This window comes from Lissotriton vulgaris, chromosome 8 (assembly GCF_964263255.1).
Source record: "Lissotriton vulgaris chromosome 8, aLisVul1.2, whole genome shotgun sequence".
Lineage (NCBI taxonomy): Eukaryota > Metazoa > Chordata > Amphibia > Caudata > Salamandridae > Lissotriton > Lissotriton vulgaris.
This window is the reverse complement of record NC_141696.1, coordinates 1,530,836,113-1,530,854,088: the sequence shown is the minus strand read 5'-3', so window position 1 is coordinate 1,530,854,088 and position 17,976 is coordinate 1,530,836,113. Positions and strand designations below refer to the sequence as shown.

The 17,976-nt window shown below is 38.9% G+C and overlaps 12 non-coding genes across 12 annotated transcripts; all 12 read left to right on the top strand.

Moving 5' to 3' along the window:
• Positions 1-2,856: 2,856 nt before the first annotated feature.
• On the top strand, positions 2,857-2,929 carry TRNAF-GAA (transfer RNA phenylalanine (anticodon GAA)). The gene has a single exon. It is a non-coding gene; the product is annotated as a tRNA-Phe (tRNA).
• A 508-nt stretch (positions 2,930-3,437) lies between these two features.
• TRNAF-GAA (transfer RNA phenylalanine (anticodon GAA)) lies at positions 3,438-3,510 on the top strand. Its single transcript has one exon. It is a non-coding gene; the product is annotated as a tRNA-Phe (tRNA).
• Positions 3,511-4,023: 513 nt separating this feature from the next.
• TRNAF-GAA (transfer RNA phenylalanine (anticodon GAA)) lies at positions 4,024-4,096 on the top strand. The gene has a single exon. It is a non-coding gene; the product is annotated as a tRNA-Phe (tRNA).
• Positions 4,097-5,770: 1,674 nt separating this feature from the next.
• TRNAL-GAG (transfer RNA leucine (anticodon GAG)) lies at positions 5,771-5,843 on the top strand. The gene has a single exon. It is a non-coding gene; the product is annotated as a tRNA-Leu (tRNA).
• Positions 5,844-6,931: 1,088 nt separating this feature from the next.
• On the top strand, positions 6,932-7,004 carry TRNAF-GAA (transfer RNA phenylalanine (anticodon GAA)). Its single transcript has one exon. It is a non-coding gene; the product is annotated as a tRNA-Phe (tRNA).
• Positions 7,005-7,512: 508 nt separating this feature from the next.
• On the top strand, positions 7,513-7,585 carry TRNAF-GAA (transfer RNA phenylalanine (anticodon GAA)). Its single transcript has one exon. It is a non-coding gene; the product is annotated as a tRNA-Phe (tRNA).
• Positions 7,586-12,152: 4,567 nt separating this feature from the next.
• TRNAF-GAA (transfer RNA phenylalanine (anticodon GAA)) lies at positions 12,153-12,225 on the top strand. Its single transcript has one exon. It is a non-coding gene; the product is annotated as a tRNA-Phe (tRNA).
• A 510-nt stretch (positions 12,226-12,735) lies between these two features.
• Positions 12,736-12,808, top strand: TRNAF-GAA (transfer RNA phenylalanine (anticodon GAA)). Its single transcript has one exon. It is a non-coding gene; the product is annotated as a tRNA-Phe (tRNA).
• Positions 12,809-13,895: 1,087 nt separating this feature from the next.
• On the top strand, positions 13,896-13,968 carry TRNAF-GAA (transfer RNA phenylalanine (anticodon GAA)). The gene has a single exon. It is a non-coding gene; the product is annotated as a tRNA-Phe (tRNA).
• Positions 13,969-15,056: 1,088 nt separating this feature from the next.
• Positions 15,057-15,129, top strand: TRNAF-GAA (transfer RNA phenylalanine (anticodon GAA)). Its single transcript has one exon. It is a non-coding gene; the product is annotated as a tRNA-Phe (tRNA).
• Positions 15,130-16,208: 1,079 nt separating this feature from the next.
• Positions 16,209-16,281, top strand: TRNAF-GAA (transfer RNA phenylalanine (anticodon GAA)). Its single transcript has one exon. It is a non-coding gene; the product is annotated as a tRNA-Phe (tRNA).
• Positions 16,282-16,792: 511 nt separating this feature from the next.
• Positions 16,793-16,865, top strand: TRNAF-GAA (transfer RNA phenylalanine (anticodon GAA)). Its single transcript has one exon. It is a non-coding gene; the product is annotated as a tRNA-Phe (tRNA).
• The last annotated feature ends 1,111 nt before the right edge of the window (positions 16,866-17,976 follow it).

Here is a 17,976-nt window from a genome sequence, read left to right as displayed (position 1 = left end):
ACGAGGTCACCGCCGGCTGTAGTCATAGTACATCTTGGGGGTAATGATTTGGTCACCACTGGTAGACGACTTCTCCTTGAGGCAATGCTTTCCACTGTAAGTTGGTTAGCTAGGAGAGTTCCAGGGTGCACAATTGCATGGTCCCATATGATCCCACGAAAAGTGTGGCGGGGGGCTATTTCGGTTCCGGCTTTAAATCATTCTGTTAGAAAGCTTAATAACAAAGTGAGTAGGTTGTTCCGTTCCAAGACACTGCATTCTATTTCACATGGGTGTATTAATGATGACAGTATGTATTTGGGGGATGGTGTGCATTTGTCTCGGGTGGGGAATGAGTTACTCATAGGAGACTACTTGGCATGGCTGAAAACGTTATAACATGACCTTTAGGTAGGAGTTGTGTGGGGGGTCCGGATAGCCGGTCAACTATCCGGCCTGTGGTGGTAAGGTCATGATCGGTGAGCACTAATTGGAAGATCCCTATGAGTGGGCGTCACCCAACACGGATGGGAGCGCTCGGGGGAGGTGGCCATTGGCCCCTCAACGGGGAGGCGGTCCCTTCTAAGGATGGGTCGCCGAAAGAAAAGGAAAGGCGGTCAAGGCCCCTTCCTGGGTAGGAGGGGTTACAGCCCCCTCCTGGGGAATTTCCCGGGGCCAGGACGTCTGCGACGGCAGATGTGGTAAGTTGTGTGGGGTTTGGGGGGGGGGTCTACGCTACCTTCTAGATACCTCACACGAGTCCTCGTACGACCTCTAAGTGGCGTCGAGTTTTATTGGGGCCCCCGTCAAGTCAAGGGAAATTGGTAATTGCACTTGAGGTACGCCTCTGGGCCGCCCCTCACAAGTGAGGGCGATATTTCTGGGTTAGGGATCTTGACACCGGTTACGACCTTGCCGTTGGCCCTTAAACGTTAGGATGTACAATTTCAAAATTTCAAGTAAATGTTTTGTAGGATGTTAGTTCGGCTAGGAGAACCTTTGTATTAGAGAATCTGTTAAGGTTAGCCAAACATCGCAATGTGGTAATGAAATTGTACATAATATGAAACTGTTTATTTAATGTTTTAATTTTGTTTCATATTTTAATAAATACGGCCGGGAGGGTTACTCCCTCCCGTCTTCCAAAGACTTCAGAACTGTTTCCGGTTTCCCATCCTTGGGGATTGTGTTGAGAGGGGGTGGCGGGTATCTCAGCCATATTGCTTCTAGCAAAATAGGTCTTGGAATCAGCTGTAGAACTTTTTCTCTATTCATCAAATTTTTTCGAACTGATCTACAACACAATCAATTTAACATAGACTTTGCTTTATGTCCTCCTTCTAAACTTGCTTCCACCTCTCTTACCTTCAGGTTTGACAATGAATATTTCCCATTTCATGCTTTTTTGTAAAGTAAACTCTTGTCTGCATTACCTTCCACTTCCCCTTGAACACAGATGTCAGTAGTCAGATGACATTGCTTACCTACTCATGCCAAATATATCTGGGTAATATAGTGCTAGTCCATTCAGAGTTAAAAAAACAACTACCTAACCTGGATCCCAAAAATGCTATTTACCCATTGCACCAGTTAATTGCGGAATGATACAGGACTCCTTAAAACATATCTCACCATATGAGGTTAAAAATCCAGGTCCTGCATCTGTTTTGTTAAATGGTTTAAATTAAAGTATGAAGACCACAGCTATAAGCAGGCCGAAATAGCTAAGTTGGGAGAGCGTTAGACTGAAGATCTAAAGGTCCCTGGTTCAATCCCGGGTTTCGGCACAGTTGAGAGGTTCCTTGCTTCTAACAAAATAGGTCTTGGAATCAGCTGTAGTACTTTTTTCTCTATCAACATTTTTATCAACTGATCTACAAAATGATCAATTCAACATAGACTTTGCTTTCTGTCCTCCTTTTAAACTTTCTTCCACCTATCTTGCCTTCAGGTTTGACTATGAATGTTTTCCATTTCGTCCTTTTTTGTAAAGTAAACTCTTGTCTGCATCACATTCCACTTCCCCTTGAACACAGATGTCAGTAGTCAGATGACATTGCTTACCTACTCATGCCAAGTATATCTGGGTAATATAGTGCTAGTCCATTCAGAGTTAAAAAAACAACTACCTAACCTGGATCCCAAAAATGCTATTTACCCATTGCACCAGTTAACTGGGGAATGATACAGGACTCCTTAAAACATAACCTACCATATGAGGTTAAAAATCCAGGTCCTGCATCTATTTTGTTAAATGGTTTAAATTAAAGTATGAAGACCACAGCTCTAAGCAGGCCGAAATAGCTCAGTTGGGCGAGCGTTAGACTGAAGATCTAAAGGTCCCTTGTTCAATCCCGGGTTTCGGCACAGATGAGAGGTTCCTTGCTTCTAACAAAATAGGTCTTGGGATCAGCTGTAGTTCTTTTTCTCTATTCATCAAATTTTTTCCAACTGATCTACAACACAATCAATTTAACATAGACTTTGCTTTATGTCCTCCTTCTAAACTTGCTTCCACCTCTCTTACCTTCAGGTTTGACAATGAATATTTCCCATTTCATGCTTTTTTGTAAAGTAAACTCTTGTCTGCATTACCTTCCACTTCCCCTTGAACACAGATGTCAGTAGTCAGATGACATTGCTTACCTACTCATGCCAAATATATCTGGGTAATATAGTGCTAGTCCATTCAGAGTTAAAAAAAACAACTACCTAACCTGGATCCCAAAAATGCTATTTACCCATTGCACCAGTTAATTGCGGAATGATACAGGACTCCTTAAAACATATCTCACCATATGAGGTTAAAAATCCAGGTCCTGCATCTGTTTTGTTAAATGGTTTAAATTAAAGTATGAAGACCACAGCTATAAGCAGGCCGAAATAGCTCAGTTGGTAGAGCGTTAGACTGAAGATCTAAAAGTCCCTGGTTCAATCCCGGGTTTCGGCACAGTTGAGAGGTTCCTTGCTTCTAACAAAATAGGTCTTGGAATCAGCTGAAGTATTTTTTTCTCTATTAACATTTTTATCAACTGATCTACAAAATGATCAATTCAACATAGACTTTGCTTTCTGTCCTCCTTTTAAACTTTCTTCCACCTCTCTTGCCTTCCGGTTTGACTATGAATGTTTTCCATTTCGTCCTTTTTTGTAAAGTAAACTCTTGTCTGCATCACATTCCACTTCCCCTTGAACACAGATGTCAGTAGTCAGATGACATTGCTTACCTACTCATGCCAAATATATCTGGGTAATATTGTGCTAGTCCATTCAGAGTTAAAAAAACAACTACCTAACCTGGATCCCAAAAATGCTATTTACCCATTGCACCAGTTAACTGGGGAATGATACAGGACTCCTTAAAACATATCTCTACCATATGAGGTTAAAAATCCAGGTCCTGCATCTATTTTGTTAAATGGTTCAAATTAAAGTATGAAGACCCCAGCTATCAGAAGGCCGAAATAGCTCAGTTGGGAGAGCGTTAGACTGAAGATCTAAAGGTCCCTGGTTCAATCCCGGGTTTCGGCACAGTTCAGACGTTCCTTGCTTCTAACAAAATAGGTCTTGGAATCAGCTGTAGTACTTTTTCTCTATTCATCAAATTTTTTCCAACTGATCTACAACACAATCAATTTAACATAGACTTTGCTTTATGTCCTCCTTCTAAACTTGCTTCTACCTCTCTTATCTTCAGGTTTGACAATGAATATTTCCCATTTCATGCTTTTTTGTAAAGTAAACTCTTGTCTGCATTACCTTCCACTTCCCCTTGAACACAGATGTCAGTAGTCAGATGACATTGCTTACCTACTCATGCCAAATATATCTGGATAATATAGTGCTAGTCCATTCAGAGTTAAAAAAACAACTACCTAACCTGGATCCAAAAAATGCTATTATTTACCCATTATACCAGTTAATTGCGGAATGATACAGGACTCCTTAAAACATATCTCTACCATATGAGGTCAAAAATCCAGGTCCTGCATCTATTTTGTTAAATGGTTTAAATTAAAGTATGAAGACCACAGCTATAAGCAGGCCGAAATAGCTCAGTTGGGAGAGCGTTAGACTGAAGATCTAAAGGTCCCTGGTTCAATCCCGGGTTTCGGCACAGTTGAGAGTTTCCTTGCTTCTAAAAAAATAGGTCTTGGAATCAGCTGTAGTACTTTTTCTCTATTCATCAAATTTTTTCCAACTGATCTACAACACAATCAATTTAACATAGACTTTGCTTTATGTCCTCCTTCTAAACTTGCTTCCACCTCTCTTACCTTCAGGTTTGACAATGAATATTTCCCATTTCATGCTTTTTTGTAAAGTAAACTCTTGTCTGCATTACCTTCCACCTCCCCTTGAATACAGATGTCAGTAGTCAGATGACATTGCTTACCTACTCATGCCAAATATATATGGGTAATATAGTGCTAGTCCATTCAGAGTTAAAAAAACAACTACCTAACCTGGATCCCAAAACTGCAATTTGCCCATTGCACCAGTTAATTGCGGAATGATACAGGACTCCTTAAAACATATCTCTACCATATGAGGTTAAAAATCCAGGTCCTGCATCTATTTTGTTAAATGGTTTAAATTAGAGTATGAAGACCATAGCTATAAGCTGGCCGCTATAGCTCAGTTGGGAGAGTGTTAGACTCTAGATCTAAAGGTCCCTGGTTCCATCCTGGGTTTCGGCACAGTTGAGAGGTTCCTTGCTTCTAACAAAATAGGTCTTGGAATCAGCTGTAGTACTTTTTTCTCTATCAACATTTTTATCAACTGATCTACAAAATGATCAATTCAACATAGACTTTGCTTTCTGTCCTCCTTTTAAACTTTCTTCCACCTATCTTGCCTTCAGGTTTGACAATGAATGTTTCCCATTTAGTCCTTTTTTGTAAAGTAAACTCTTGTCTGCATCACATTCCACTTCCCCTTGAACACAGATGTCAGTAGTCAGATGACATTGCTTACCTACTCATGCCAAATATATCTAGGTAATATAGTGCTAGTCCATTCAGAGTTAAAAAAACAACTACCTAACCTGGATCCCAAAAATGCTATTTACCCATTGCACCAGTTAACTGGGGAATGATACAGGACTCCTTAAAACATATCTCTACCATATGAGGTTAAAAATCCAGGTCCTGCATCTATTTTGTTAAATGGTTTAAATTAAAGTATGAAGACCACAGCTATAAGCAGGCCGAAATAGCTCAGTTGGGAGAGCGTTAGACTGAAGATCTAAAGGTCCCTGGTTCAATCCCCGGTTTCGGCACAGTTGAGAGGTTCCTTGCTTCTAACAAAATAGGTCTTGGAATCAGCTGTTGTACTTTTTCTCTATTCATCAAATTTTTTCCAACTGATCTACAACACAATCAATTTAACATAGACTTTGCTTTATGTCCTCCTTCTAAACTTGCTTCCACCTCTCTTACCTTCAGGTTTGACAATGAATATTTCCCATTTCATGCTTTTTTGTAAAGTAAACTCTTGTCTGCATTACCTTCCACCTCCCCTTGAATACAGATGTCAGTAGTCAGATGACATTGCTTACCTACTCATGCCAAATATATCTGGGTAATATAGTGCTAGTCCATTCAGAGTTAAAAAAACAACTACCTAACCTGGATCCCAAAACTGCTATTTGCCCATTGCACCAGTTAATTGCGGAATGATACAGGACTCCTTAAAACATATCTCTACCATATGAGGTTAAAAATCCAGGTCCTGCATCTATTTTGTTAAATGGTTTAAATTAAAGTATGAAGACCACAGCTGTAAGCAGGCCGAAATAGCTCAGTTGGGAGAGCGTTAGACTGAGGATCTAAAGGTCCCTGGTTCAATCCCGGGTTTCGGCACAGTTGAGAGGTTCCTTGCTTCTAACAAAATAGGTCTTGGAATAAGCTGTAGTTCTTTTTTCTCTATCAACATTTTTATCAACTGATCTACAAAATGATCAATTCAACATAGACTTTGCTTTCTGTCCTCTTTTTAAACTTTCTTCCACCTATCTTGCCTTCAGGTTTGACAATGAATGTTTCCCATTTCATCCTTTTTTGTAAAGTAAACTCTTGTCTGCATCACATTCCACTTCCCCTTGAACACAGATGTCAGTAGTCAGATGACATTGCTTACCTACTCATGCCAAATATATCTGGGTAATATAGTGCTAGTCCATTCAGAGTTAAAAAAACAACTACCTAACCTGGATCCCAAAAATGCTATTTACCCATTGCACCAGTTAATTGCGGAATGATACAGGACTCCTTAAAACATATCTCACCATATGAGGTTAAAAATCCAGGTCCTGCATCTATTTTGTTAAATGGTTTAAATTAAAGTATGAAGACCACAGCTGTAAGCAGCCCGAAATAGCTAAGTTGGGAGAGCGTTAGACTGAAGATCTAAAGGTCCCTGGTTCAATCCCTGGTTTCGGCAAAGTTGAGAGGTTCCTTGCTTCTAACAAAATAGGTCTTGGAATCAGCTGTAGTACTTTTTTCTCTATCAACATTTTTATCAACTGATCTACAAAATGATCAATTCAACATAGACTTTGCTTTCTGTCCTCCTTTTAAACTTTCTTCCACCTATCTTGCCTTCAGGTTTGACTATGAATGTTTTCCATTTCGTCCTTTTTTGTAAAGTAAACTCTTGTCTGCATCACATTCCACTTCCCCTTGAACACAGATGTCAGTAGTCCGATGACATTGCTTACCTACTCATGCCAAATATATCTGGGTAATATAGTGCTAGTCAATTCAGAGTTAAAAAAACAACTACCTAACCTGGATCCCAAAAATGCTATTTACCCATTGCACCAGTTAACTGGGGAATGATACAGGACTCCTTAAAACATATTTCTACCATATGAGGTTAAAAATCCAGGTCCTGCATCTATTTTGTTAAATGGTTCAAATTAAAGTATGAAGACCCCAGCTATCAGAAGGCCGAAATAGCTCAGTTGGGAGAGCGTTAGACTGAAGATCTAAAGGTCCCTGGTTCAATCCCGGGTTTCGGCACAGTTGAGAGGTTCCTTGCTTCTAACAAAATAGGTCTTGGAATCAGCTGTAGTACTTTTTTCTCTTTTAACATTTTTATCAACTGATCTACAAAATGATCAATTCAACGTAGACTTTGCTTTCTGTCCTCCCTTTAAACTTTCTTCCACCTATCTTGCCTTCAGGTTTGACTATGAATGTTTTCCATTTCGTCCTTTTTTGTAAAGTAAACTCTTGTCTGCATCACATTCCACTTCCCCTTGAACACAGATGTCAGTAGTCAGATGACATTGCTTACCTACTCATGCCAAATATATCTGGGTAATATAGTGCTAGTCCATTCAGAGTTAAAAAAACAACTACCTAACCTGGATCCCAAAAATGCTATTTACCCATTGCACCAGTTAACTGGGGAATGATACAGGACTCCTTAAAACATATCTCTACCATATGAGGTTAAAAATCCAGGTCCTGCATCTATTTTGTTAAATGGTTCAAATTAAAGTATGAAGACCCCAGCTATCAGAAGGCCGAAATAGCTCAGTTGGGAGAGCGTTAGACTGAAGATCTAAAGGTCCCTGGTTCAATCCCGGGTTTCGGCACAGTTGAGAGGTTCCTTGCTTCTAACAAAATAGGTCTTGGAATCAGCTGTAGTACTTTTTCTCTATTCATCAAATTTTTTCCAACTGATCTACAACACAATCAATTTAACATAGACTTTGCTTTATGTACTCCTTCTAAACTTGCTTCCACCTCTCTTACCTTCAGGTTTGACAATGAATATTTCCCATTTCATGCTTTTTTGTAAAGTAAACTCTTGTCTGCATTACCTTCCACTTCCCCTTGAACACAGATGTCAGTAGTCAGATGACATTGCTTACCTACTCATGCCAAATATATCTGGGTAATATAGTGCTAGTCCATTCAGAGTTAAAAAAACAACTACCTAACCTGGATCCAAAAAATGCTATTTACCCATTGTACCAGTTAATTGCGGAATGATACAGGACTCCTTAAAACATATCTCTACCATATGAGGTTAAAAATCCAGGTCCTGCATCTATTTTGTTAAATGGTTTAAATTAAAGTATGAAGACCACAGCTATAAGCAGGCCGAAATAGCTCAGTTGGGAGAGCGTTAGACTGAAGATCTAAAGGTCCCAGGTTCAATCCCGGGTTTCGGCACAGTTGAGAGGTTCCTTGCTTCTAACAAAATAGGTCTTGGAATAAGCTGTAGTTCTTTTTTCTCTATCAACATTTTTATCAACTGATCTACAAAATGATCAATTCAACATAGACTTTGCTTTCTGTCCTCTTTTTAAACTTTCTTCCACCTATCTTGCCTTCAGGTTTGACAATGAATGTTTCCCATTTCGTCCTTTTTTGTAAAGTAAACTCTTGTCTGCATCACATTCCACTTCCCCTTGAACACAGATGTCAGTATTCAGATGACATTGCTTACCTACTCATGCCAAATATATCTAGGTAATATAGTGCTAGTCCATTCAGAGTTAAAAAAACAACTACCTAACCTGGATCCCAAAAATGCTATTTACCCATTGCACCAGTTAACTGGGGAATGGTACAGGACTCCTTAAAACATATCTCTACCATATGAGGTTAAAAATCCAGGTCCTGCATCTATTTTGTTAAATGGTTCAAATTAAAGTATGAAGACCACAGCTATGAGAAGGCCGAAATAGCTCAGTTTGGAGAGCGTTAGACTGAAGATCTAAAGGTCCCTGGTTTAATCCTGGGTTTCGGCACAGTTGAGAGGTTCCTTGCTTCTAGCAAAATAGGTCTTGGAATCAGCTGTAGAACTTTTTCTCTATTCATCAAATTTTTTCGAACTGATCTACAACACAATCAATTTAACATAGACTTTGCTTTATGTCCTCCTTCTAAACTTGCTTCCACCTCTCTTACCTTCAGGTTTGACAATGAATATTTCCCATTTCATGCTTTTTTGTAAAGTAAACTCTTGTCTGCATTACCTTCCACTTCCCCTTGAACACAGATGTCAGTAGTCAGATGACATTGCTTACCTACTCATGCCAAATATATCTGGGTAATATAGTGCTAGTCCATTCAGAGTTAAAAAAACAACTACCTAACCTGGATCCCAAAAATGCTATTTACCCATTGCACCAGTTAACTGGGGAATGATACAGGACTCCTTAAAACATATCTCACCATATGAGGTTAAAAATCCAGGTCCTGCATCTGTTTTGTTAAATGGTTTAAATTAAAGTATGAAGACCACAGCTATAAGCAGGCCGAAATAGCTAAGTTGGGAGAGCGTTAGACTGAAGATCTAAAGGTCCCTGGTTCAATCCCGGGTTTCGGCACAGTTGAGAGGTTCCTTGCTTCTAACAAAATAGGTCTTGGAATCAGCTGTAGTACTTTTTTCTCTATCAACATTTTTATCAACTGATCTACAAAATGATCAATTCAACATAGACTTTGCTTTCTGTCCTCCTTTTAAACTTTCTTCCACCTATCTTGCCTTCAGGTTTGACTATGAATGTTTTCCATTTCGTCCTTTTTTGTAAAGTAAACTCTTGTCTGCATCACATTCCACTTCCCCTTGAACACAGATGTCAGTAGTCAGATGACATTGCTTACCTACTCATGCCAAATATATCTGGGTAATATAGTGCTAGTCCATTCAGAGTTAAAAAAACAACTACCTAACCTGGATCCCAAAAATGCTATTTACCCATTGCACCAGTTAATTGCGGAATGATACAGGACTCCTTAAAACATATCTCACCATATGAGGTTAAAAATCCAGGTCCTGCATCTGTTTTGTTAAATGGTTTAAATTAAAGTATGAAGAGCACAGCTATAAGCAGGCCGAAATAGCTCAGTTGGTAGAGTGTTAGACTGAAGATCTAAAAGTCCCTGGTTCAATCCCGGGTTTCGGCACAGTTGAGAGGTTCCTTGCTTCTAACAAAATAGGTCTTTGAATCAGCTGTAGTACTTTTTTCTCTATCAACATTTTTATCAACTGATCTACAAAATGATCAATTCAACATAGACTTTGCTTTCTGTCCTCCTTTTAAACTTTCTTCCACCTATCTTGCCTTCAGGTTTGACTATGAATGTTTTCCATTTCGTCCTTTTTTGCAAAGTAAACTCTTGTCTGCATCACATTCCACTTCCCCTTGAACACAGATGTCAGTAGTCAGATGACATTGCTTACCTACTCATGCCAAATATATCTGGGTAATATAGTGCTAGTCCATTCAGAGTTAAAAAAACAACTACCTAACCTGGATCCCAAAAATGCTATTTACCCATTGCACCAGTTAACTGGGGAATGATACAGGACTCCTTAAAACATATCTCTACCATATGAGGTTAAAAATCCAGGTCCTGCATCTATTTTGTTAAATGGTTCAAATTAAAGTATGAAGACCCCAGCTATCAGAAGGCCGAAATAGCTCAGTTCGGAGAGCGTTAGACTGAAGATCTAAAGGTCACTGGTTCAATCCTGGGTTTCGGCACAGTTGAGAGGTTCCTTGCTTCTAACAAAATAGGTCTTGGAATCAGCTGTAGTACTTTTTCTCTATTAACATTTTTATCAACTGATCTACAAAATGATCAATTCAACATAGACTTTGCTTTCTGTCCTCCTTTTAAACTTTCTTCCACCTATCTTGCCTTCCGGTTTGACTATGAATGTTTTCCATTTCGTCCTTTTTTGTAAAGTAAACCCTTGTCTGCATCACATTCCACTTCCCCTTGAACACAGATGTCAGTAGTCAGATGACATTGCTTACCTACTCATGCCAAATATATCTGGATAATATAGTGCTAGTCCATTCAGAGTTAAAAAAACAACTACCTAACCTGGATCCAAAAAATGCTATTTACCCATTATACCAGTTAATTGCGGAATGATACAGGACTCCTTAAAACATATCTCTACCATATGAGGTCAAAAATCCAGGTCCTGCATCTATTTTGTTAAATGGTTTAAATTAAAGTATGAAGACCGCAGCTATAAGCAGGCCGAAATAGCTCAGTTGGGAGAGCGTTAGACTGAAGATCTAAAGGTCCCTGGTTCAATCCCGGGTTCCGGCACAGTTGAGAGGTTCCTTGCTTCTAAAAAAAATAGGTCTTGGAATCAGCTGTAGTACTTTTTCTCTATTCATCAAATTTTTTCCAACTGATCTACAACACAATCAATTTAACATAGACTTTGCTTTATGTCCTCCTTCTAAACTTGCTTCCACCTCTCTTACCATCAGGTTTGACAATGAATATTTCCCATTTCATGCTTTTTTGTAAAGTAAACTCTTGTCTGCATTACCTTCCACCTCCCCTTGAATACAGATGTCAGTAGTCAGATGACATTGCTTACCTACTCATGCCAAATATATATGGGTAATATAGTGCTAGTCCATTCAGAGTTAAAAAAACAACTACCTAACCTGGATCCCAAAACTGCAATTTGCCCATTGCACCAGTTAATTGCGGAATGATACAGGACTCCTTAAAACATATCTCTACCATATGAGGTTAAAAATCCAGGTCCTGCATCTATTTTGTTAAATGGTTTAAATTAGAGTATGAAGACCATAGCTATAAGCTGGTCGCTATAGCTCAGTTGGGAGAGCGTTAGACTCTAGATCTAAAGGTCCCTGGTTCCATCCCGGGTTTCGGCACAGTTGAGAGGTTCCTTGCTTCTAACAAAATAGGTCTTGGAATCAGCTGTAGTACTTTTTTCTTTATCAACTGATCTACAAAATGATCAATTCAACATAGACTTTGCTTTCTGTCCTCCTTTTAAACTTTCTTCCACCTATCTTGCCTTCAGGTTTGACAATGAATGTTTCCCATTTAGTCCTTTTTTGTAAAGTAAACTCTTGTCTGCATCACATTCCACTTCCCCTTGAACACAGATGTCAGTAGTCAGATGACATTGCTTACCTACTCATGCCAAATATATCTAGGTAATATAGTGCTAGTCCATTCAGAGTTAAAAAAACAACTACCTAACCTGGATCCCAAAAATGCTATTTACCCATTGCACCAGTTAACTGGGGAATGATACAGGACTCCTTAAAGCATATCTCTACCATATGAGGTTAAAAATCCAGGTCCTGCATCTATTTTGTTAAATGGTTTAAATTAAAGTATGAAGACCACAGCTATAAGCAGGCCGAAATAGCTCAGTTGGGAGAGCGTTAGACTGAAGATCTAAAGGTCCCTGGTTCAATCCCGGGTTTCGGCACAGTTGAGAGGTTCCTTGCTTCTAACAAAATAGGTCTTGGAATCAGCTGTTGTACTTTTTCTCTATTCATCAAATTTTTTCCAACTGATCTACAACACAATCAATTTAACATAGACTTTGCTTTATGTCCTCCTTCTAAACTTGCTTCCACCTCTCTTACCTTCAGGTTTGACAATGAATATTTCCCATTTCATGCTTTTTTGTAAAGTAAACTCTTGTCTGCATTACCTTCCACCTCCCCTTGAATACAGATGTCAGTAGTCAGATGACATTGCTTACCTACTCATGCCAAATATATCTGGGTAATATAGTGCTAGTCCATTCAGAGTTAAAAAAACAACTACCTAACCTGGATCCCAAAACTGCTATTTGCCCATTGCACCAGTTAATTGCGGAATGATACAGGACTCCTTAAAACATATCTCTACCATATGAGGTTAAAAATCCAGGTCCTGCATCTATTTTGTTAAATGGTTTAAATTAAAGTATGAAGACCACAGCTGTAAGCAGGCCGAAATAGCTCAGTTGGGAGAGCGTTAGACTGAAGATCTAAAGGTCCCTGGTTCAATCCCGGGTTTCGGCACAGTTGAGAGGTTCCTTGCTTCTAACAAAATAGGTCTTGGAATAAGCTGTAGTTCTTTTTTCTCTATCAACATTTTTATCAACTGATCTACAAAATGATCAATTCAACATAGACTTTGCTTTCTGTCCTCTTTTTAAACTTTCTTCCACCTATCTTGCCTTCAGGTTTGACAATGAATGTTTCCCATTTCGTCCTTTTTTGTAAAGTAAACTCTTGTCTGCATCACATTCCACTTCCCCTTGAACACAGATGTCAGTAGTCAGATGACATTGCTTACCTACTCATGCCAAATATATCTGGGTAATATAGTGCTAGTCCATTCAGAGTTAAAAAAACAACTACCTAACCTGGATCCCAAAAATGCTATTTACCCATTGCACCAGTTAATTGCGGAATGATACTGGACTCCTTAAAACATATCTCACCATATGAGGTTAAAAATCCAGGTCCTGCATCTATTTTGTTAAATGGTTTAAATTAAAGTATGAAGACCACAGCTGTAAGCAGCCCGAAATAGCTAAGTTGGGAGAGCGATAGACTGAAGATCTAAAGGTCCCTGGTTCAATCCCGGGTTTCGGCACAGTTGAGAGGTTCCTTGCTTCTAACAAAATAGGTCTTGGAATCAGCTGTAGTACTTTTTTCTCTATCAACATTTTTATCAACTGATCTACAAAATGATCAATTCAACATAGACTTTGCTTTCTGTCCTCCTTTTAAACTTTCTTCCACCTATCTTGCCTTCAGGTTTGACTATGAATGTTTTCCATTTCGTCCTTTTTTGTAAAGTAAACTCTTGTCTGCATCACATTCCACTTCCCCTTGAACACAGATGTCAGTAGTCAGATGACATTGCTTACCTACTCATGCCAAATATATCTGGGTAATATAGTGCTAGTCCATTCAGAGGTAAAAAAACAACTACCTAACCTGGATCCCAAAAATGCTATTTACCCATTGCACCAGTTAATTGCGGAATGATACAGGACTCCTTAAAACATATCTCACCATATGAGGTTAAAAATCCAGGTCCTGCATCTGTTTTGTTAAATGGTTTAAATTAAAGTATGAAGACCACAGCTATAAGCAGGCCGAAATAGCTCAGTTGGTAGAGCGTTAGACTGAAGATCTAAAAGTCCCTGGTTCAATCCCGGGTTTCGGCACAGTTGAGAGGTTCCTTGCTTCTAACAAAATAGGTCTTGGAATCAGCTGTAGTACTTTTTTCTCTATCAACATTTTTATCAACTGATCTACAAAATGATCAATTCAACATAGACTTTGCTTTCTGTCCTCCTTTTAAACTTTCTTCCACCTATCTTGCCTTCAGGTTTGACTATGAATGTTTTCCATTTCGTCCTTTTTTGCAAAGTAAACTCTTGTCTGCATCACATTCCACTTCCCCTTGAACACAGATGTCAGTAGTCAGATGACATTGCTTACCTACTCATGCCAAATATATCTGGGTAATATAGTGCTAGTCCATTCAGAGTTAAAAAAACAACTACCTAACCTGGATCCCAAAAATGCTATTTACCCATTGCACCAGTTAACTGGGGAATGATACAGGACTCCTTAAAACATATCTCTACCATATGAGGTTAAAAATCCAGGTCCTGCATCTATTTTGTTAAATGGTTCAAATTAAAGTATGAAGACTCCAGCTATCAGAAGGCCGAAATAGCTCAGTTCGGAGAGCGTTAGACTGAAGATCTAAAGGTCCCTGGTTCAATCCCGGGTTTCGGCACAGTTGAGAGGTTCCTTGCTTCTAACAAAATAGGTCTTGGAATCAGCTGTAGTACTTTTTCTCTATTAACATTTTTATCAACTGATCTACAAAATGATCAATTCAACATAGACTTTGCTTTCTGTCCTCCTTTTAAACTTTCTTCCACCTATCTTGCCTTCCGGTTTGACTATGAATGTTTTCCATTTCGTCCTTTTTTGTAAAGTAAACTCTTGTCTGCATCACATTCCACTTCCCCTTGAACACAGATGTCAGTAGTCAGATGACATTGCTTACCTACTCATGCCAAATATATCTGGATAATATAGTGCTAGTCCATTCAGAGTTAAAAAAACAACTACCTAACCTGGATCCAAAAAATGCTATTTACCCATTATACCAGTTAATTGCGGAATGATACAGGACTCCTTAAAACATATCTCTACCATATGAGGTCAAAAATCCAGGTCCTGCATCTATTTTGTTAAATGGTTTAAATTAAAGTATGAAGACCGCAGCTATAAGCAGGCCGAAATAGCTCAGTTGGGAGAGCGTTAGACTGAAGATCTAAAGGTCCCTGGTTCAATCCCGGGTTTCGGCACAGTTGAGAGGTTCCTTGCTTCTAAAAAAATAGGTCTTGGAATCAGCTGTAGTACTTTTTCTCTATTCATCAAATTTTTTCCAACTGATCTACAACACAATCAATTTAACATAGACTTTGCTTTATGTCCTCCTTCTAAACTTGCTTCCACCTCTCTTACCTTCAGGTTTGACAATGAATATTTCCCATTTCATGCTTTTTTGTAAAGTAAACTCTTGTCTGCATTACCTTCCACCTCCCCTTGAATACAGATGTCAGTAGTCAGATGACATTGCTTACCTACTCATGCCAAATATATATGGGTAATATAGTGCTAGTCCATTCAGAGTTAAAAAAACAACTACCTAACCTGGATCCCAAAACTGCAATTTGCCCATTGCACCAGTTAATTGCGGAATGATACAGGACTCCTTAAAACATATCTCTACCATATGAGGTTAAAAATCCAGGTCCTGCATCTGTTTTGTTAAATGGTTTAAATTAGAGTATGAAGACCATAGCTATAAGCTGGCTGCTATAGCTCAGTTGGGAGAGCGTTAGACTCTAGATCTAAAGGTCCCTGGTTCCATCCCGGGTTTCGGCACAGTTGAGAGGTTCCTTGCTTCTAACAAAATAGGTCTTGGAATCAGCTGTAGTACTTTTTTCTTTATCAACTGATCTACAAAATGATCAATTCAACATAGACTTTGCTTTCTGTCCTCCTTTTAAACTTTCTTCCACCTATCTTGCCTTCAGGTTTGACAATGAATGTTTCCCATTTAGTCCTTTTTTGTAAAGTAAACTCTTGTCTGCATCACATTCCACTTCCCCTTGAACACAGATGTCAGTAGTCAGATGACATTGCTTACCTACTCATGCCAAATATATCTAGGTAATATAGTGCTAGTCCATTCAGAGTTAAAAAAACAACTACCTAACCTGGATCCCAAAAATGCTATTTACCCATTGCACCAGTTAACTGGGGAATGATACAGGACTCCTTAAAACATATCTCTACCATATGAGGTTAAAAATCCAGGTCCTGCATCTATTTTGTTAAATGGTTTAAATTAAAGTATGAAGACCACAGCTATAAGCAGGCCGAAATAGCTCAGTTGGGAGAGCGTTAGACTGAAGATCTAAAGGTCCCTGGTTCAATCCCGGGTTTCGGCACAGTTGAGAGGTTCCTTGCTTCTAACAAAATAGGTCTTGGAATCAGCTGTTGTACTTTTTCTCTATTCATCAAATTTTTTCCAACTGATCTACAACACAATCAATTTAACATAGACTTTGCTTTATGTCCTCCTTCTAAACTTGCTTCCACCTCTCTTACCTTCAGGTTTGACAATGAATATTTCCCATTTCATGCTTTTTTGTAAAGTAAACTCTTGTCTGCATTACCTTCCACCTCCCCTTGAATACAGATGTCAGTAGTCAGATGACATTGCTTACCTACTCATGCCAAATATATCTGGGTAATATAGTGCTAGTCCATTCAGAGTTAAAAAAAACAACTACCTAACCTGGATCCCAAAACTGCTATTTGCCCATTGCACCAGTTAATTGCGGAATGATACAGGACTCCTTAAAACATATCTCTACCATATGAGGTTAAAAATCCAGGTCCTGCATCTATTTTGTTAAATGGTTTAAATTAAAGTATGAAGACCACAGCTGTAAGCAGGCCGAAATAGCTCAGTTGGGAGAGCGTTAGACTGAAGATCTAAAGGTCCCTGGTTCAATCCCGGGTTTCGGCACAGTTGAGAGGTTCCTTGCTTCTAACAAAATAGGTCTTGGAATAAGCTGTAGTTCTTTTTTCTCTATCAACATTTTTATCAACTGATCTACAAAATGATCAATTCAACATAGACTTTGCTTTCTGTCCTCTTTTTAAACTTTCTTCCACCTATCTTGCCTTCAGGTTTGACAATGAATGTTTCCCATTTCGTCCATTTTTGTAAAGTAAACTCTTGTCTGCATCACATTCCACTTCCCCTTGAACACAGATGTCAGTAGTCAGATGACATTGCTTACCTACTCATGCCAAATATATCTGGGTAATATAGTGCTAGTCCATTCAGAGTTAAAAAAACAACTACCTAACCTGGATCCCAAAAATGCTATTTACCCATTGCACCAGTTAATTGCGGAATGATACAGGACTCCTTAAAACATATCTCACCATATGAGGTTAAAAATCCAGGTCCTGCATCTATTTTGTTAAATGGTTTAAATTAAAGTATGAAGACCACAGCTGTAAGCAGCCCGAAATAGCTAAGTTGGGAGAGCGTTAGACTGAAGATCTAAAGGTCCCTGGTTCAATCCCGGGTTTCGGCACAGTTGAGAGGTTCCTTGCTTCTAACAAAATAGGTCTTGGAATCAGCTGTAGTACTTTTTTCTCTATCAACATTTTTATCAACTGATCTACAAAATGATCAATTCAACATAGACTTTGCTTTCTGTCCTCCTTTTAAACTTTCTTCCACCTATCTTGCCTTCAGGTTTGACTATGAATGTTTTCCATTTCGTCCTTTTTTGTAAAGTAAACTCTTGTCTGCATCACATTCCACTTCCCCTTGAACACAGATGTCAGTAGTCCGATGACATTGCTTACCTACTCATGCCAAATATATCTGAGTAATATAGTGCTAGTCAATTCAGAGTTAAAAAAACAACTACCTAACCTGGATCCCAAAAATGCTATTTACCCATTGCACCAGTTAACTGGGGAATGATACAGGACTCCTTAAAACATATTTCTACCATATGAGGTTAAAAATCCAGGTCCTGCATCTATTTTGTTAAATGGTTCAAATTAAAGTATGAAGACCCCAGCTATCAGAAGGCCGAAATAGCTCAGTTGGGAGA